Raw genomic sequence first — 20,529 nt, forward strand, 5'->3', positions numbered from 1 at the left:
TCACCAGAGAGAGGCACAATTCAGCAAAGATTCTGATGTTTGCACAAGGCACATACAAGTCAGGTAGACCAAGTATTAATCCTTTTGGCTGCATAACGGATCCAAACCTGCTTTCCTATGGGCTGGTTTGGCCCTGCTGCCAGTATTAGTCTGGTATTCAAGAGCTGAGGCCCCTGGAGGCAGCCAGTTTCAGGGACAGTTTCTTGGCTCTGAATTCAGCACATAGTGAATTCAGCACATAGAAATCTTGAGGGAACAGTTGTCAAGATGTGGGGCCAACAAGGAACAATTGAGGGTCCCGAGAGTTTTAGGGCACTGAATTGCTTTAGAGGTAAATATAATTTAAGACCAAACTTCAGTTAACAGAAGCATACAGCCTTATCTTTTCCATGTAGGTTCAGACTAATGAATTGGGAAGGACCATGGCTGTTTTTCCTTCTTGAAGAGAAGTATATGTTATTGATTAAAGGGAAGCTGATTAATGAGTCATCATAGGTATATAATTATCTACTCCACTGAGCTCAGCTTTGGTGAAGATTCTAAAACTCATTTTTGCTTAACTGAATGAACAACTAAATGTATTATAATCTGTCAAATAATCTAATGCCTAGAATTCCAGAAAACACATAGAGGATATTTTTATATTTTCTAGCCACTAGATGGGAAGGAAGGTTTTTCCATGTCCCCTGTTCTTTCTTTGGTAGAAAAATAAAATAAGAGAAATATTTTAAAGCAAGACTTGTCAGAATATCTAGTAGAGGTTCCAACATTATCCTTTTTCCTTTTGTTACAGATATAGGTTATTATTATTTTTGACATGTTATAACTACAAAATAGTGGGAATGTCAGTAAAACATTTAAGTGCCATTTAGAATCAAAGATTGGGTTTACAAATGGTTAATTTAATCACTAACTTTTCTTTTAGTTTTAGAAAGCAGTTGAAATTCTGATCTCAGAAACCACAAATTCCCTTTGGCTTAAACTAAGACATTGACTAGATAAAACAATAGAACTCTGAGGAAACAAATAGAGCTGCTCACTAAATAACTGGTTTGCTTAGATATGTAAAAGTTTAAACGGTCTGCTCTAAAGAAAGGGAAATAACAACATTAAAACCCAAGGCACAAAAACCAATTTCTTTATCTATTTGTTAATGTGGCTGTAGGAAAAACTACTTGGTAAGATTTGCTTTTTTAGAAATATTGCTTGGGCATGCTTCTCATTAAATTATCCTCACTTCTATCAAGTGAGCACACTGGGAAGAGACGAAAATGGATATACAAGTCCTCAAATGGCCAGCTGACCTGATGGTTTGGTAGTTTTGTTCTCTTCTTCTTCTTTGCTCAAAAGTAAACCAGAGTTTTATTACAAGTTTCAGAACTATAATTTTATTGAAGTGAGTTAATGGCAACATTTTAAATAATGTATACAATCTCAAGGACACCAGTGAGGCCTTTGAACTCTCAATGATTTATAGAAAACTAGTGGGTTCAAAAGCAAGTATTTGATCCATCAGGAGATACTTCCTAACATGGACGAATAATCTATATGAACTATATAAACCAACAAACATCCATATGAAGAAACATTTTTCAGGTGCATTCCAATGGACTCAGTTTGCATATTTGATGCCAAAGCCAATGAGGCAGCGATCAGGCAGGCTAGACAGATTATCTGGGTGATTCGAGCAACATCGACAGTTGTCAAATGATTTCTAGTGCATATCATATTATGCTTCAAACAGATAGCTTTTGAAGTGTTTCTTGTGTACAGACTAACAAGAGGCTACCATGATCCACTTACCAATAGAGCCTCAGGAATACAGTATGTACATATATGTCTGGAAAAAGCCCTAGAGATACGTTTCTGCTATATGATATTTCCCTACTTTCCATTTTTGGTTTGCTAACTATCATATTCTCCATTTGGGAAGCCAAAGAGCAGTTTTGCCTTAAGCACAAATAGGATAGTTAGCTGACTTGGTAGTAGTATTTGAACAGTACTCTTTTAAATGAGTTTACTTTTCTTTATTTCTTTATTCATTTACTAAAAAAAAAGTTTGGTATTTGAGTGCTTGTTACTGTCTTTGCCTGTCTTTTCTCCTTTCTACACTCTCTCAGTGTGACTCCTAGGAATCAGTTCCCATGTATAAAGACCACCACTTTTTTTTTAAAGATTTTATTTATTTTTAGACAGAGGGGTAGGGGGAGAGAGAGGGAGAGAAACATCAATGTGTGTTGCCTCTCGTGTACCCCCTACTGGGGACCTGGCCTGCAACCCAGGCATGTGCCCTGACCAGGAATTGAACCAATGACCTTTTGGTTTGCAGGCTGGAGCTCAATCCACTGAGCCACACCGGCCAGGGACACTTTTTTTTTTAATCCAAATGTGTTTATTGGGATGGTTCCCATTCATCTTGATTCAGGTGCTTTTAGTGCTGCTTCCTTCTGAGGAAACTTCCTTCTATCAGCCTTGCTTTTCCTCTTGTAGACTGACAGAGCATAGTGAAGGGCAGCCAACACACAAAACTACTGGTTGTCCACAGCTAACGATGGAAAGATCACCATATGTATGTATTAAACCTAGACCTTCCTTTTGAATTCCAGGTCCATGTGGGTAATCAACTGCGTACTAAAAGTTTCCACATGTCCTGGCTGGTGTGGCTCAGTGGACTGAGTGCCGGCCTGTGAACCAAGGGGTCGTTGGTTTGATTCTCAGTCAGGGCACATGCCTGGGTTGCGGGTCAGGGCCCCAGTTGGGAGTGTGTAAGAGGCAACCACACATCGGTGTTTCTCTCCCTTTCTTTCTCCCTCCCTTCCCCTCTCTCTAAAAATAAATAAATAAAAATCTCCACATGGATGTTCCAAAGAAAACTCAAATACAATGTGTCAAAATTGAATTTGATCATCTGTCTCTCTAAGCCCACTGCCAATCTTTGTTCTTACTCTATGATTCCCTCAGAGGTGTCCAAATTAAAAACCTGGAGTCATCCATGGCTGCTCCATCATTCTCACCCCAACATCTAACTAGTCATAGTTCCTACTGATTCTATCTCCTTAATATCTCTCAAGTCCATCCATTTTTCTCTATTGCCCTGCTTCTCCATTAGCCCACTCCAGCATGATCTCTCCCAATTACTGGGCCTGGAATGCCTACTATTACAGCTTCTCCAATCCATTCTCTACCCTGGAGCATAAGCAGTCCTGTATTAAATGTGATCACATCATTCTTCTGATTCATTAACCACACATGAATGACTTCCCATTGTCTTCAGGATAAAGTCCAGACTCCCTATGGCCCTGGCCCATCGCTGTAGCTTCACCCTGTCTTAGACTGACTTAGCCATTTGCAAGTCTCCAAATGGGCCCTGCTCTCTCTCCTCTCCTCCCTTCATGCCCACTCCCATGCTCTGTTCCCCACTTTATCACCAGGCCCAGAGTCAGCCCTTGAATTTCTCCTGCCTACTGGCCTTCCCTTACACCTCTAGGGCTGTGTTCTATTCTTACCCTTTCTGTAGCATTTACTCAGTATTACTCAGTATTACTCAGTATTAAGTAGTATTATCAGGTCCACTTACCAGTCTTCTCATCCAGACACTATATTAATCATCTTTTTATTCCCAGGTTCCTGGCATCTTGTAGGTGCTTTTAAAGTACTAGCTGAATGAATGAATGCATTTTGAAATTGATTTTAAGCCAACCATCGTGCTGGGCACTAGTACCATAACTCTAGTAATATAAAAATGAATAGGACACAGTTGTTGTCAAGAATTAAATCTTGTAAGGGAGAAGTATAAAGCACATGATTATAATATAATGCAATACAAAATAATAGATGTTCATTCAATAGCCACCATAGACATTCATTCATTCAGCAATTATTTACTGAGTGTCAGCTCTGTGCATGGTACTGCTTTAGGTACTTGAGGCATATCAGTGACAAAAAAAATCCCTGTCCTGTAGATTTTATAATCCGGCCATTTTTGGCTTAATAATTTCCAATGGTATCTCACTGCTTTTAGGACAAAGCCCAAAGTCCATACCTTGGATTTTCATATACCATCAGAGGTTCTTTACATTTCTAGAGAAGGAGAGGGGGTCACAGATTGGTTATAAGACCCTGATGAAAGCTATGCACTCTCACCTCAGAAAAATGCTCACAAAATTTTTAGGAAAAAAAGGAAAATGCTCACCCGCTCATCTACGGCAGCAGGTCAGTTGAGGGGGCTCCGAGGCCCTCTAAATAACTACCAGTTGGAGTCACTACTACACAGGGCCTGGCTGGGCCCAGCAGTACCAGCCTCATCTCTCCCTCACTGCTTCTCACTGTCTGCTTTCTTTTTTCTCATATCCTGCTTCTTCCTGATTCCGGACCTTTGCACATGATGCTCCTTATGCCTAAAATGTTCTTCCCCCTCCATCTGCCCTCTGTTTGCCTAATTAATTACTAGTCATTCTTCATGTCTGAAATATATTTCCTTAAAGATGAAAATATATTTCCTGAAAGAAATTTTCCTTACCTCCATGACAATTAAGTGAGGTGCCCTTAATCATGTGCTCTTAAATAGAGTTCCAGGAGATCAGGGTCTTGGTCACAAATTGTACATAGTAGGGACTCAATAAATATTTTTCAGTGAGTGAATGAATCTTCAAAGAGCACTCTGCCAGGAGCGTAGAAAGGTACTGGAGGCACGAAGTGGATACAGGGTGATGAGTCATGCCACTGTAGTAGTAGGCAGGTGATAACTTGGATAGCAGTGCAGAAGAAGGGAAGTCAGCAGTGAGAAATATTTAGAAGGTAAAGTCAGAAAAATGGCCGATTATATACGATGGTAAAGGAGAGGTAGGTATGTCAATAATGACTCCGGTTTCTGGTTCAGCTAACTTCATAGATGGGCAACAGTTCTCTCACGTAGAAAACAATGAGGAGTTTTGTTTCGAACCTGTTGAGTCTGGAGTACCTGTGAAACCCCAAATGGACATATTGAATAGGCAGTTGTATATGGAAGTCCGGAGCTCAGGAGAGATGTCTGGGTTGGAGATGTAAATTTGAGAGTCATCAGGATATGAAGGCTAATTAATGCCATGGGTGTGGAAGAGCTTGCTTATTGAGAGATCAGACCGTGAGAAGGGAAAGAGGCCAAGACATAGCCTAAGGAACTCCAACATTTAGAGATTAGGTAGAAGATGAGCCAACAAAGGAGACTGAGAAAGAGATAAAGGAGGACTAGCAAATTGTCATATAAAGAAAGCCAAGGGACTAAAAGGAGACTTGATTTCAGGTGGTGAACACACAATACAATATACAGATGAATACCTGAAACCTATATAATTTTATTAAACAATGTTACCCCAGTAAGTTTAACTTAAAAAATAGAGAAAAAAGAAAGCCAATGGGAGAGAGTCTTGAGAAGAGGGAGCAGAGAAAATAAAAGGGGTGATGGTAGTGATCAGTAGCTCCAGGTGTTGCTAAGAGGTCAAGGGAGATGAGGACTAAAATATGTCCATTTGATTTAGCCACATGGAGACTACCGGGTGCAATGGATTGGTGGTGGGAGAAGTCACCTTGAAGTCAGCTGAAGAAAGTGAAGAAAATATACTTAAAAACTGAGTTAGCAAGTATACAAAGTGCTATAAATAAAAGAAATTGAGACAACTAGTATACAAAGTTTTATAAAAGTCAAGAGGGAATGACCAACTCAGCCTGGGGAATTTAGAGAAGCTTCTTACCAAAAGGTCATTGACTTGGGTCTTGAAGAATAAGCAGGAGTTCGCCAGACTGGATATGACGGGAGACTGGGGTGGGAGAGGTCATTCTAGGCAGAAGGTTCAGCATGTTTAAAGACACTGAATCATGAAACGATGTGGAAGGTATATGGGACAGTGAGAAATGTCCCTTTATTAGATGGGTTCTTAGGGTGAGGTATTGTGTATCTAACCTACTTCTGTTAAAAATGTAAATTCCCCTGGAGTTTTATTATTCAGTATGATGTTAGTATAAGTTAACTTATCAAATGGTCTCCAAGTGGCAGCCTACTGAAAGCAGGGCTTCACAGGCTTTGGAAACAAGGAGAGAGAAGTTTTGGTGTAGAAAGAGCAGTCAGGGCATAGTACGTACTTTGCATTAAGAAGTAGATCTGTGTGGGGAACCAAGGCAGGGAGTGGGGGCAGCCCCAGGCAACCAGGAAATAAATGAGTAGTTTATGTGCGTGGGGTGAAAGTGCAACAAATTTTGCTTACTTCAAAAGTATTTGTCACATCAAATCTGGCAAATTTAGACAATCAGTCCATTACCCAGAACAGATTTATATTCAAGTGTTAAGAATGGAATCTTTGGGTTTGGAAGTTACCAGATCAAGAAGTTTTATGGTTCAGAGAGGTCTGTATTTACAGGGATAAAGTAAGTTGCTATAGCAGTGATGTTATTGTAGTTTTGATCCCTTTCCCTTGACATTTACCTTTTTTGCACAATGAAAGGCAAATCAACAGCAATTATAAAATAAATGTTATTAACATAAATGTATCTCATGTTAACATGTGATAAAGGAGGAGTAGGAAATCAAACCTTTATTTGGAGGAAGAGAACACTTCCTCCAACTCCAGTGGAGCTGTGAGCTCTCTGATATGTTGGGAAGTGTTTCACTAGGATTAATGAAGTTTGCTCATTCATTTACATTCTTGATTTTCTGTAGTTTGTGACCAGGGTTCTGGACCATGGCTATCATTATTTAAGAGGTAAGTACATATTTTCCTTAGAGTCATAACCACATATTTCCATTAATCATCAAAAGTTATTACGGTATGTCAATTCTTCCTCCATATTTTGTAAGGCATCATATGGCTTTAAAAGATCTATAATTAATTCATTTACTCAACAAATGTTTTTGAGCATCTTTTCTGTGTCAGACATTGTGCTAATGAGCACTACAGACACTAAGCGGGTCAAGACACATTCATGTCCTCCAAGAGGGCCTGGTGGGGGAAACAAGCTGGTTACAGATGAAATGATAGAGTCATGTAGAGGGTAAAGCGAAGGTTCCAGAGAGATCTTATCAGATCTCCCTGGGGAGGACTAGCAAGGCTTCAAAGGGCTTATGAAGCTTGAACTAGGTAGTGCAAGAGGAGCAGACATTCACTAGGCAAGGGGTATTAGGGATTGAGGTTGCAGAGAGAACATCCCAGACAAAAGGAGCACAGGTACAGGGGTACAAGGCAGAATACCTCAGGAGAATTGGGAATAGTTCACTAGGGCTAACAGGGATGGCACAGGGTTAGACATTGTCATTCTCTGAAGTTTGGACTTTGTACTGTAATGGTGTGCCACCAAAGGGTTCTAAGGACATATTTGTTTTTGAAGGGTCTTTATGGCAGCACTGTGAAAAGTGGACTGGGGAGGAGTGAGACAAGAAGCAATGAGGCTACTTCAGAAGACAACTTTTCTGAACAAGAACAGAGCAGCAGTGAGGTTAGAGAGGACTAATAAGGCAGACAGGCTGAGGAGAGAGAAAATGGATGCCTGAACCTAAACCCTAACGTGACTTGATCATTGATTGGAACGGGCACAGGGATAGCAAAGGAAAGAAAAGAGTAAGAAATGATAAAAATTACCCATGTTTCTGGTAATCCATTGACCAGGATGGGAAACAAAGAAAGCTGAAGAGGTAGGTAATGAGAACATGCTAGGGAGGGTAGAGTGAGAAATAATGACTCTGTCTTAAGATTTTGAATTGCAGGTGAGACATCCAAATGAAGATGTCCACCAGGGCATTGACTACATGTCCTAGGGCTCAGGATGGACGAAACTGCATCAAGAGCACATATAGAAAGATGTATTCACTTCAGACAAGAGATGTGATATTACTTGAGGTCTAGAAGGAAGGAGATAAAAGGGAACATAAATATAGGTACATCTTTAAACATAAGGGCAGAAAACAGAATGATTCATATTTGATAGATTTAACTAGTTCTATGAAGTAGAGTTTAGGTCAGCAGCTCGAAAAGGGAGGGAACTGGTCTTGGGTGGTGCTTAAGACACATGTTGTGAAATTATGGACAATGGAAAAGGGAGTCAGTAATCGACTTTTTAAATTAATGTTAACTGTTGTTTAGGATCCAGAGAGCTTTCAGATATATCACTTTCAAACTAGAACTTAAGTTTGACATTGGCTCCTTTTAAATTAAACCTAAAATACTATAATTTTTTTAAAAAAACTTGTTTGACATATTAAAACTTTTGCTCTTCTTTTTATGAACATTTGAATGCTTACAACACACCATATACTGTGCTAAGCACATCACAAATATTATCTCATTTATTCCTCATAATAACAGTGTGAGGGCAGGGAGGGGTTTTTATTCCCTTTTTTACAGGTGTGGAAACTGAAGCTCAGAGAAGTGAAATGACTTACTTGTCCAGTTCACACATTTACTAAGTGTAAGACTTAAACCCAGACCTCCTGATTTCAAATTTAGTGTTCCTCAAAATTTGCTTCTTCAACCCAGAGGGGAAACAAAGGTAGGAAATTGCAGGCGAGGCCATCAGAACTCTATGTAGGGTTAATTGGCTTCTGTCCGGGATTGATGCCTTTTGAGCATAACCTAGTGGGATCTCGAAATAAACACAGCCAAAGCCAAGCTCATTGTTTTCCCTTTGTAACCAATTTTTCCTCATGACTTTTCAATTTGTGTTAATCACTATGTCCCAGTCATCAAAGGTCAAAAACATAGTCACCTTAGATTCCTCTCTCATCCCCTAATGCCTACACAGAGTTCTTATAATGAGTAAATGAATAGCACAGATACAGCACCTGGCACAACATAGTACATATGCAAGCCACTCAGTGACTGATGGCTGTGATCATTTCTACTGCCTCAGGTATTCCATACTCCAGCCAAACTGGATTATTGCAGGAGGCTAAAGAATGGGGCACCATTTTTCAATGTGACCACCAAGGCAGAGACTGGGGTGATATGGCCACAAGCCAAGGAAAGCCAGCAGCCACCTGATGCTGGAAGAGGCAAATAACAGAATCCTCCCTAGATCCTCCAGAGGGAGTATGGCTCTGTCTACACCTTAAGTGCAGCTCAGAAACACTGATTCTGGACTTCTGGCTTCTAATGAGTAAATATATTTCTGATGTTTTAAGCTACCAAATTTGTGGTAATTTGTTATAGGCACCCTAGGAAACTAATTAGTTACAATCCCCCAAAACACCTCATTCCTTTTCCTCTTTATTTCTTCCACATTTCAGAAAACAAAAATCTTCTATTACTTACTCATTTTTAATTTTGAATAATTCCTTCAAGGTCAGTGTCTAAAAGTATTTCATTTACAAAGCCTTTTTTTGCTCATTTTAGTCACATAGGAGCTTGCTTTCTTTAGCAAATCCCCACAGCATACTTTTTGTAATTGTATTTTTCTGACAGCATAAGTATTTTCAAACAATTTGTCCTTTACCTGGAACTGGTTTTAAGTTCTTTTTTATTAAAGATTTTATTGATTTTATTTATTTGTTTTTAGAAAGAGGGAAAGGGAGGGAGAAAGAGAGGGAGAGAAACATCAATGTGTGGTTGCTTCTCACGTGGCCCCCACTGGGGACCTGACCCGCAACCCAGGCATGTACCCTGACTGGTAATCAAACTAGGTTCACAGTTAGGTTTGGTTTGAGGGCCACACTCAATTCACTGAGCTACACCAGCCAGGGATGGTTTTAAGTTCTTTAGGAATTCATTTGTATTTAATATTATGGTCTTCAGACTCTGATAATGCCTAATGCAGTGTCTTTCACACGGTAGGTATCAATAATTCTTTTGCTGCCTACCTTTGCCACCTACAAAAGTGTTCAATTACACAGTTATCCATATATCCTAAAGCTGCAATGTCTATTATGGTAGCCATTAGCCACATGTGACCATTTAAGTTTAAGTTAATTAAAAATAAATAAAATTAAAAATTCATTTCCTCAGTTGCATTAGTCACATTTCAAGTGTTCAATAGCTGCATGTGAGTGGTCAATTCAAGCATTCATAACACATATTAGACATCACAGAAGTGGGGCATTTTCATCAGCACAGAAAGTTAAATTGGACAGAACTGCTTTACAGAGGCAACCTAGGTATGTATAATCCAAGTAAACATAAAGTTTGCTAGGGACCATAGTGATAATAGAAATACAGAACCTAGAATGCTTTTTTCTCAAAATGCAAGGACTTACTATTATAAAAAATTCAATTTCCCTAAGATTATTTTATCAAGTTAATACAATCCCAATCAAAATTCCAGTAATATGCCTGTTGGAACTTTAAAGCTGATTCTAATAGTCACTCAGAAGAGAAAATGTATGGGAAAATCTTAAAACTACTAAAAGAGTTGCTTTTTCAGATAACAAATTACAATATAAAGCTATAGTAATTGAAGCACGATAGCAATAATATGGAAATAGACATATGGATCAGTGAAATAGACTAGCAATCTAAAACCAAACCTATGTATCCATGGGTTTTTAATTTATGATAAAAGTGGCATTCAAATTAGCAGGGAAAAGGCAGACAATTCAAGTGGTATCAACACTAGGGGAAAATGTTCTCACACTGGAAAAAAAATCCCAGCTAGTTTAAGGGGCCAAATGCAATAAACAAATATAGAAACTTATTAGAAAAGTGTAGGAAATTTTATTTATAACTTCATCATTGAGAAGACCTTCTTAAGCAAAACACAAAATGATAAAACCATGGGAGGACATCCCATGTTTCTAAGTTGAAAGACTTAATATTAAAATGTCAATACTATACCCAAAGCAACCTACAGATTCAATACAATCCCTGCCAAAGTTCTAATGACTTTCTTTTTTTTGCAGAAATAGAAAAATACACTTTAAAGTTCATATAGAATCTCAAGGGACCCTGAAATTCTAAAAACAATATTGAGAAAGAACAAAATTGGAGGCTTCTCCTTTTCTGATTTCTTCCTGATTTACTACAAACTATACTAATCAAAACATGTGGTACTACCATAAAGACAGATATAAAGACCAAGGGATAGAATAGATAGTCCAGAAATAAAACCTCACTTATATGGTCAAATGGCTTCAACAAGGGTGTCAGAAACATTTGATGAGGAAAGGAAAATCTTTTCAACAAATGATGTTAGGAAACTGAATATCTACATGCAAAAGAATGAAGTTGGACCCTCATACCACATAAGAAAATTAACTCAGCATGGATCAAAGTCCTAAAAATAAGAGTTAAAACTACAAAACTCATAGAAGAAAAGATAGGGGAAAGCTTTATGACATTGGGTTTGGCAAGGACTTCTGAAATATGACACCAAAAACACAAGCAACAGAAAAAAAAACAGATAACTTTGACTTAATCAAAATTAAAAACTTTTGTGCATCAAAGGACACTACCAAAAGTGAGTAGAAAAACCTATGGGATAAGAGAAAATGTTTGCAAATTATTTGTCCAGTAAGAAATTAATATCCATAATAAATAAATAATTTCTAAAATTCAACAACAAAAACCAACCTAATTAAAAGCTGAGCAAAGGACTTGAATAGCATTTCTCCAAAGAAGGTATACAAATGGCCAAAAAGCAAATGAAAAGATTCTAAACATCAGTAATCATTAGAGAAACACAAATCAAAACTATAATGAGGTATTACTTACACCTATTAGGATGGCATTATTTTTATTAAAAAAAAAAGAAAAGAAGTATTGAGGATGACGTGAAGAAACTGAAGCCCTTGTGCATTGCTGGTAGGAATGTAACATGGTATGGCTGCTATGGAAAACAGAATGGCAGTTTGTCATTAAATTAAAAATAGAATTACCCTATGATCCAGTAATTCCTCTTCTAGATATATACCCAAAAGAACTGAAAGTGGGAATTTGAACAGATATTTGTACACCTTATGTTAACAGCAGTATAATTCACAATAGTCAAAAGGTGGAAGCAACACAAATGTCCATCAATGGATGAGTGGACAAACAAAATGTGGTGTATACATACAACAGAATAGACAGTCTTAAAGAGGAAGGAAATTCTGATACATGCAACAATATGGATAAACCTTGAGGATGTTATGGTAAGTGAAATAAGCCAAGCACAAAAGCATAACTATTGTATGACTTTACTTATATGAGGTACCTGGAATAGTCAAAGTCATAGGCACAGAAAGTATTGTAGAATGGTGATTGTCAGAGACTAGGGAGAGAGATGGGGATTTGGTGTTTAATGAGTATTGAGCTTCAGTTTAGGAAAATGAAAAAAGTTCTGGAGATGGATGTGGTAATGGCTGCAAAATGATGTAAATGTGCCACTAAACTGTACACTTAAAAATAGTTAAAATGATAAAGTTTATATTTTGTATGTTACTTAAATGTTACATTAATACCAGAAATTGAAATAAACCAGAGTACTTTAGTACTAAGGAATACTATGTAGTAGTTAAAAAGAATGAGGTTAATATAAATATACTGACAAGGAAAAATCTCCAAGATATATATGTAAATTAAAAAAGCAAGTTTCAGAAAAAGACAGCATTATCACATTTATGCTTTAAAAATGTCTGCAAATTAAATATATGCACATATATAGATGCATATATATGTATATACATTATATATATGCATAAATACATATATATAGTATTGCCCAATAGAAATGGAATTCAAGACACAATTACAGGCCACATATATAATTTTAAATACTCTTGTAAATATGTTTTAAAAAGTAAAAAAAAAATTAAATTTTAATAATTATTTTATTTTAATTCAATATATAAAATATTATCATTTCAACAATCAGTATAAAATTATTGATAGTTTATATATTTTTTTACTATATCTGCACAATCCAGTGTATATTTTATACTTACAGCACATCTCAACTCAAATTAGCTACATTTCAGGTTCTTAATAGCCACATTTAGCCAGTGGCTACCAATATTGGACAGCACATCTTATGTGCATGTGTGTGTGTGGGGGGTATTTTAAATACAAAGATATGAAATATCCTTACTGGTAATTTTTACATTACCTATGAGAATGCAGTTATATGTAACTTGTACAATTAAAGTTAAAATAAAAAATATAAAATTCCACATTAATTTGCTTATTAATTCTGTTAAAATTCTGTCTTTTGTTACTTGATATATTTATATTCAATATGCTTATTACTTCATCTCTTTGTTTTCATTTATTTCAATGTGATAAAAGCTTTATTATGAAACTATTTTTATTTGTAAACTGAAAAGGTAATGAGAGAACATAAAAAAACTTAAAATTTATTTGGCTTAACTTTCATGGCTATAAAATATTCAAAAATATTATTATATATTTTTCAATAGAAAAATGATACTTTCCTAGTTTCAAATGCCTGAGTAATTAACTATTAATTCTGTGGTAGCTAAAGGTAGGCATAAAAATTACATAAAAACACACTTAACACCTAACAAACAATCCAGTTGAAAAATGGACAGAAGACCTGAACAGACACCTCTCCCAAGAAGACATACAAAAGACAAACAGATATTTGAAAAGATGTTCAACCTCACTAGCTATTAGGAAGATGCAAATCAAAACTATTATGAATACCACCTCACACCTGTTAGGATGGCTATTATCAAGAAGACAGGTAATAATAACATGTGTTAGAGAGGTTGTGGAGAAAAGGGAACCCTCGTTCACTGTTGTGGGAATGTAGACTGGCACAGCCACTATGGAAAATAGTCTGGTGCTTTCTCAAAAAGTTAAGAATAGAGTTAGCATATCACCCAGCAAACCTTGCTCCTGGGTATCTACTCAATAAACTCAAAAACATGTATTCACAAAGATATATGCACCCCTATGTTCACTGCAGCATTATTCATGGTTGCCAAGACATGGAGACAAACAATGTGTCCTTCAATAGAAGACTGGATAAAGAAGATATGGTACATACACACAATGAAATACTACTCAGCCATAAGAAAAGATGAAATATTGCCATTTGCAATAATGTGGATGGACGTTGAGCATAATATTCTTGAGAATATCATGCTAAGTGAAATAAGTCAGTCAGAAAAAGCTAAGAACCATATAATTTCCCTCATATATGGGATATAAAACTGATACTCATAGACACAGACAGCAATGTGGTGGCTGCCAGAGAGATGGGGATGGAAGGGGGCTTAATATATGGTGACAAAAGATGGTTTGACTTTAGGTGGGTGGCACACAGTACAATATACAGATGTAGTATCATAGAACTGTACACTTGAAACCTGTATGATCTTATTAACCAATGTCATCCCAATAAATTTAGTTTAAAAAATCACACTCAAGCACATACTTGAAGTAATTACAAAAATGAAAACCTTTTTTCTTGGTTTGTGGCATGTAGGAGGAAACCTACAGGCAATGACATGATGGTGTTATTAGATATACTAGACATAGGTTTGCTGATTCTTCAGAAAAGAGATAAACAGATAATAGATACAGAATTGGAGATGTGATACCCTGCTTCTCATTGACTTGCTATGTAGGTCATTTGCTCGAATCTGAGTCTCTATAAAGTACTTCAGCAGGTGTTGAAAGGAACATGGTATGTACAGAAGTGACTAGAGAGATATGGCCCATAAAATATACAGGAAGAGACCATTCTGGTGTGAAGACTGTTTGAGATGGAAGAGCTCTATCAGTGTGGTACCCAAACCTCAGGCCCTAACTGCCTGCTCTCACTGGCAGGAAGAAGAGGGCAAAGCAGATGGCAGTAGGAACTCCGGCATCCCTTGAACAGTTCTTCCACACGAGGTGGAGGCAAAGTGGCAAAGATACATTCAATAAGAAGTCAGATTTTCACTTGAAATTGGCCTTAAGTTCACTTGAAAAAAAAAAGCCAAAAGAAAAAACCCCGAAAAAGAAATAGGGTGTTTAGAGTGAAAGTAAGTTTAATATGAGGAGCTGACACTTAAACTTAATTTTTATTTTATTTTTCCAGCAAACAGTGAAATATTTTCAGTTTCTAAAACAAGATGAAAATAATCATACTTCCCTTTCTGATCTTTTATTTTTAATATATTTGAGTCATTTTCTACAATTAACAGAATTTTCTGCGGCATCACTTCAGTTCATGTCTAGTTATTTAACTGTCTGCTTCCATTTTTTATTTCAATTACTAATATAGTCACATAGTATGAAATTCAAAAGGAAAAATAAAGGTATAGTGAGACTTTCCCTGCCATCCCAGAGCCACTTGATTGCCCCCAGAAATCAACCTTCCAGAAACTGTATGTTGTTTGCATTTTTAATCAACTGTACCACTAAAAAACTTAAACTGCTATAAAAGTCACAAAATTACTCTCTTCCATTTGTTTTACTAAAGCTGGAGCAGGCCTGGCCACAGTAAAAATAAATGAGGGGATGGAGGGTTATGACCAAATAACACTGTGATCTGCAGGGTCACGCCTGATCACATATTTTATGGAAGTGGGCATTCTTCTCATTGCCTCCAGTTGTCTTCCCTGTCTAGAGACAACATGTTTCCCCTGGGACTAAAGGAGATAAAAGGAAATCAAAGAGTGGAAGGGTAAAAGAGAAGGGGCGGGACAGGGAAGCAGAGATTCAAGGTACCATGCTAAGTGTTGTGCTGGTGATGGGAATAACAGGATGGCACAGCCGGAATGGGCAGCAGAGTGTTGCAAGGTAGTAAGGAACACAGATGTGTACACAATCAAGTCTAACCAACATTTAACACAGGAATGTGGGAATGTAGAGGAAGAAGGAGAATAGGGGGAGGGACTTCAAAAATAAGTCCAGGGCTGGTTGAGCACGTCTGACAAGCTTCTTCTCAAACTGACACGTTTTCCCTGACTCATGAAAACCTAGAGCTGGGAGAATGCCAGACCAGTGTGCTAAAGCTCAGTCAGTAGGGGAGTCTTTTGGAATGAATGTGGGGAGGAAAAACTAAGAACTCTGCACATACAAAAAAACATGAGGAATAATAAAAGTCCTACGGCAGGTCACAACTGGTCTTCAGTTGTGAATCAGAGAAAAAAACACGAGCATTTTCAAAAGCTTTCCTACTTACTTAAAATCAGGGTTGCCAGGCATTGCTCACCTCCAGGGGGCACCACTCACATTTTCTATGTTTTAGGTGTCCCTGGAACTGAGCAGTTCACAATCAATACAACCATGGGTGGCAACCCTACTAGGGCAAACATCAGTTTTTTGACTACCACTTTCTAAATTTCCTCATCATTGAATTTTTTTCTTGGAATACAGGGTATTCCTTTTGGCTAATGTTTCCTATGACAAGAAAAAACAAACATTTAGAATGTTATGAGTATATTTTCTTGAAAACCCAAGATTGTTGAGTATAAACTGCAGTGTAGCTATGTTACAGAACATGGCTAGATTATATACCTAAAGTATGACATACTGGACATATTTTCCAGCCTATGAAGATTTTCCATGATGGGGTAGGGCTGCTCAGTTTCAAATTAAGCACTATTTATTTAGAAATATAGGGTTATTTCACATCAGGCTGGGCCAGGGAGCAGAGTAGACTAGAATTATTGTTGCAGGGCATCTGGCATGCTTTACTCTGAGGCTTTCAGAATTTATTGATTAAAAGTTGAAAGTTTCTCTTTGTTTTAGAAGAGTTTTTCTGATTTTCCCCCCAGTATCTCTTTTCACTGCCACTGTCTAATTCAGCAATGTACAGACATCCCCCGGTTTGGACAACAGCAAGACAGTTGGTCATAAAAAAGAATTTAAAAATGAGATGTGAAATTGATTTTGTGAGTATTTAAAATTATGCTACTGTAGTTTGTAATTCCCCGTTCTAATATTCCTGATTAGGAAATGTCTAACCAAGTGAAATCATGAAATATTTGTCATCATTAGATCCGGCTGTGTTTTGTTCTTCTTTCTGCTTTGCATTAATTGTTGAGTCTGCAGGAAACAATCTTTTAAGATTTGTGTGTGTGTGTGGTGGGGGGTACTGAGCTAATTCCTGGTGGTTTTTAGAATTTACCCACATTTTCCCTTTTTGTGGAAATATTTACACTGGGGATTTCCACTAAGGGAATTAAAGTTAATTGAGCTTTTTTTTTTTTGGATTATAGCAGCTGAGGCCATATTTCTATTAGTGCCTTTTTTTTTCTTGCCCTACTCTAAGAGAGTGTTTTCACACATGAGACTTAATCTAAATGGTTCTCATGGAATATTACACATTTGAAATTCTTTGGCACAATATATGGTACGTGTTAATCACTCAACACAAATTAATTATGTGGTTGCTCTAAATGAAACGTGCCCTGAGCTGACATGGGGATTAAAAAAATAATCTAACTTATCTTGAGGCATGAGAAGTATAAGGGATCTCTAAGTGATAAGTGAGATTATATATTCAGTAACAAAGTCTTTCACTTCAAATTTCAGCTACAAATTTTTAGTGTTCTTATAAAAGCAACAGTGGAAGGTGGACTACATATGCTTGAAAATACTTAACTTAAAATGAAGAAGGAAAAGAGCATGGAACTTAGGGATACCAAAGATTGAAATCATACAAACTGAGACATCCTCTCAAATCCCACCCAAGAAGCAATGAATAAGCTTGAAAAATTATTCATCTGTTCTTTTTTTTTTTAATGGTATAGTGCAAAGACTGAGAACTAGGGGGCTGGGTTCCATCACTGACTTGCAAGTTTCCATCACAGTAAAAAAAAAGGGAGGGGGAGAATATTTGCCATATACCAAACAGCAATGCTTTGAGGATTAATGACATAATGTCTGTAAAGAGGTTGGAGCTCCTTGGAAAAAAGACACTACATAAATATAAAGTAGTATTAATATTTAGGCTTAGTCCACAATGTGAGACCTGCTTTCTTTGGCTCATGAGGTCATCAGCAGTTTCGTAAAGTGTGATCAAACATCCACAGAGGAGACTTGTTAGCTTCCTCGTAAGTGGACTGTAAAGCTAATCTGACCCACCTGGTCGGAGCAGTCGTGGAGGCTGCGTTCCCTTTCATGGTCTCCAAGAGGGTGCAGATGGAGAGTGCTTGACTCTCGAAAGGAATGGAACACGGCTAAGAGAGCACTTCAATAGCATTTTGGGCTTCCCAGGAATGCAGTGGGAGTTTGGGAATGTTTTGGCTTAGAATTAAATAAAAGTCCAGTTATATCATATCTTGATTTAGAGGAAAGGCTAAATTTGCCTTTCTCAGACAAAGAAAATTTGAGGAGTAGGAATGAGAAAGCTACTTCTTGGAATGGTTAGTTTGTGTCTTGAAAGGATCTAGAGGCAAACTCGGGCATTTTTGTCCTGGGAAAGTTGTAGTCTCCAGGGGCTGCAGTCTTTTTGAGGGCAATGTCCTGACTCCTCAATGGTGCTTCCTATCTGTGAGATGGCTATCAAGGGCAATCTTGCAGAGGTTTTAGCTCTAAAGTTTCCAAGGACAGTTAATTCAATGTAGACATTGCCTTGCAAAGTCTTGTGGTATAACTGAATGACAGCAATGTTATTGTGACAAAATATGTGCATTTCTCAGTTTTAAAAGATAAAATTACTTGTGACCCAAGGGTCTCAGGCATCAGACACTACCATATTCAAAATGTAAGATTCATAAACTTATCATAATCATTGACACTTCGTAGTGGTTCTAAATATCGAAGTATTTTAACAACAGATAGAAAAAATGTGAGGAATCTCTTTAAATCTGGATGTTTTGTTTCTACATTGACCTGGGTTGGGTGTTCTCGCAGATATGATTTGGTTTCTTGTCCACTGATTACCATGCTATTTCAAACTGACTGATATGCTTTTTTAGGGGAAAGGGAACAGAAATGTTATTGCCTTCTTGATTTGTAGTCAAACCTACACTAACTAGAAAGTCTTTGCTAAATAAAATATTGATCTTAGTTCTTCTTCCTCTTCCCATCCCTTGATGAATAGCTCAGTCCTAATGCCAGTGTTAGGTGTGGCAAAGCAAGATAGGCATCCACATGGAAGGGTGTCAGAGCCTGAGGGGGGTGAAAGGTGTCCAGGTGGAGGACAGGCCTGGCAAGAGGAGTCAGAGGCTGAATGAAGTGAGGAGGGCCTCCCAAGTATTGACACATGGTAGGGTGTCAGAGGGGAAGAGGTCCAGAGCCCTAGGAGTGAGACAGATATCTATATGTGAATGGGGAAGGTGGCAAGGATGGGAGTTTGCCTGCATTTGAGTGATATATATATATATATACACACACACATACATACATACATGCCTGTGTATGGGGCTAAGCTCATACATATATTCTTGAGCTCTCTCCATTGAAAGAGTCCCCATCTAGGGGACTAAAAGGAGCCACTAAAAAAAACAGGGGACCTTGGAGAAATGGCTGACAGAACTGGGACAGGGAAAGTACAAGATGAGTCTGGAACAGCCTGTTGTGCCAGAATATAAGAAAGTGAGACATGTCAAAAAAACACTTGAAGGGGCTTGAAGGGGCTCCCATTGGCAATATCTGAGACAGTGAGAGCATCAAAATAAATAAATAATAGTAATGGATAAATAGGCACTCAGAGTCTATACTGATACAAATAAAATAATGTATAAATGGGAAGCTGAAGAAGGAACAGGATAATTTACATAGTTTCAAAGTACTTCCCCTCGAACTACTTATTCATTACAAAGGGGAAGAAAGTAACTTTATAGTAGAGAAGCCTTGCAGAAGCCAACTTAAGTTAGTGACCAAAATAAACATGATCAGTGATGGACAGATCAAAACCATGTACCACTTGACAGGAAGCAAGAGTATGAGTACTGGGCACCGTTTCTGTGGTATTCTTGAAAAAGATGCACACCCCGAATTTAATCATGAAGGAACATCAGACAAACCCAAATTGAAGGACCTTCTACAAAATAACTGCTGTCCCCCCCCACCCCCCACAAATAACTGGCCCATTCTATAAATACATGTCAAAGTCATGAAAGTCAAGGAAAGACTGAGGAACTGTTCCAAACTAAAGGAGGCAAAAATAAATAAATAAATAAATAACAACAACCAAATGCAACATGTGACCTAACCTGGATCCTTTTGCTATAATGAACATTATTGAAACAATTGGAAAAACTTGAATGGAGCCTGAGGGTTAGATGATAGTAATGTACCAAAATTAATTTCCTGGTTTTCTCAGCTGTATTGTGATTATATAGGAGAACATCCATGCTTCTAGTAACTGCATACTGCAGTATTCTGGAGTGGTGTAGCAAATGGTTCAGAAAAAAACATTTGTGTTGTACTTGCAGCTTTTCTGTAAGTTAGAGTGTTTCAAAATTAAAATAAATTTTTGTAAAAATATTAATTTTTAAAAGATTGTACATTTTCTATTTTTTCTTGTTAATATAATACATATTTTACAGACAAATATTGTGGAAACTGAAGACATTTATTCTGTTCAAACCTCCCTAGTGATTACTTTGAAATCCATCCTTGTCAGTCCATGTGTAAGGGAGGTGTCAATAAGCTTGACTTGTTCTAGAAACAGAAACAAAAGGTCAGAGAA

General features: G+C 37.4%; 1 protein-coding gene across 1 annotated transcript in view; it reads right to left on the bottom strand.

The window, feature by feature from the left end:
• HORMAD2 (HORMA domain containing 2) overlaps nt 1-20,529 on the bottom strand; it is an 83,541-nt gene that overhangs the window by 114 nt on the left and 62,898 nt on the right. The window lies entirely within an intron of this gene.

This window comes from Phyllostomus hastatus, unplaced genomic scaffold (assembly GCF_019186645.2).
Source record: "Phyllostomus hastatus isolate PE091 unplaced genomic scaffold, TTU_PhHast_1.1 phas_scaffold_760, whole genome shotgun sequence".
NCBI lineage: Eukaryota > Metazoa > Chordata > Mammalia > Chiroptera > Phyllostomidae > Phyllostomus > Phyllostomus hastatus.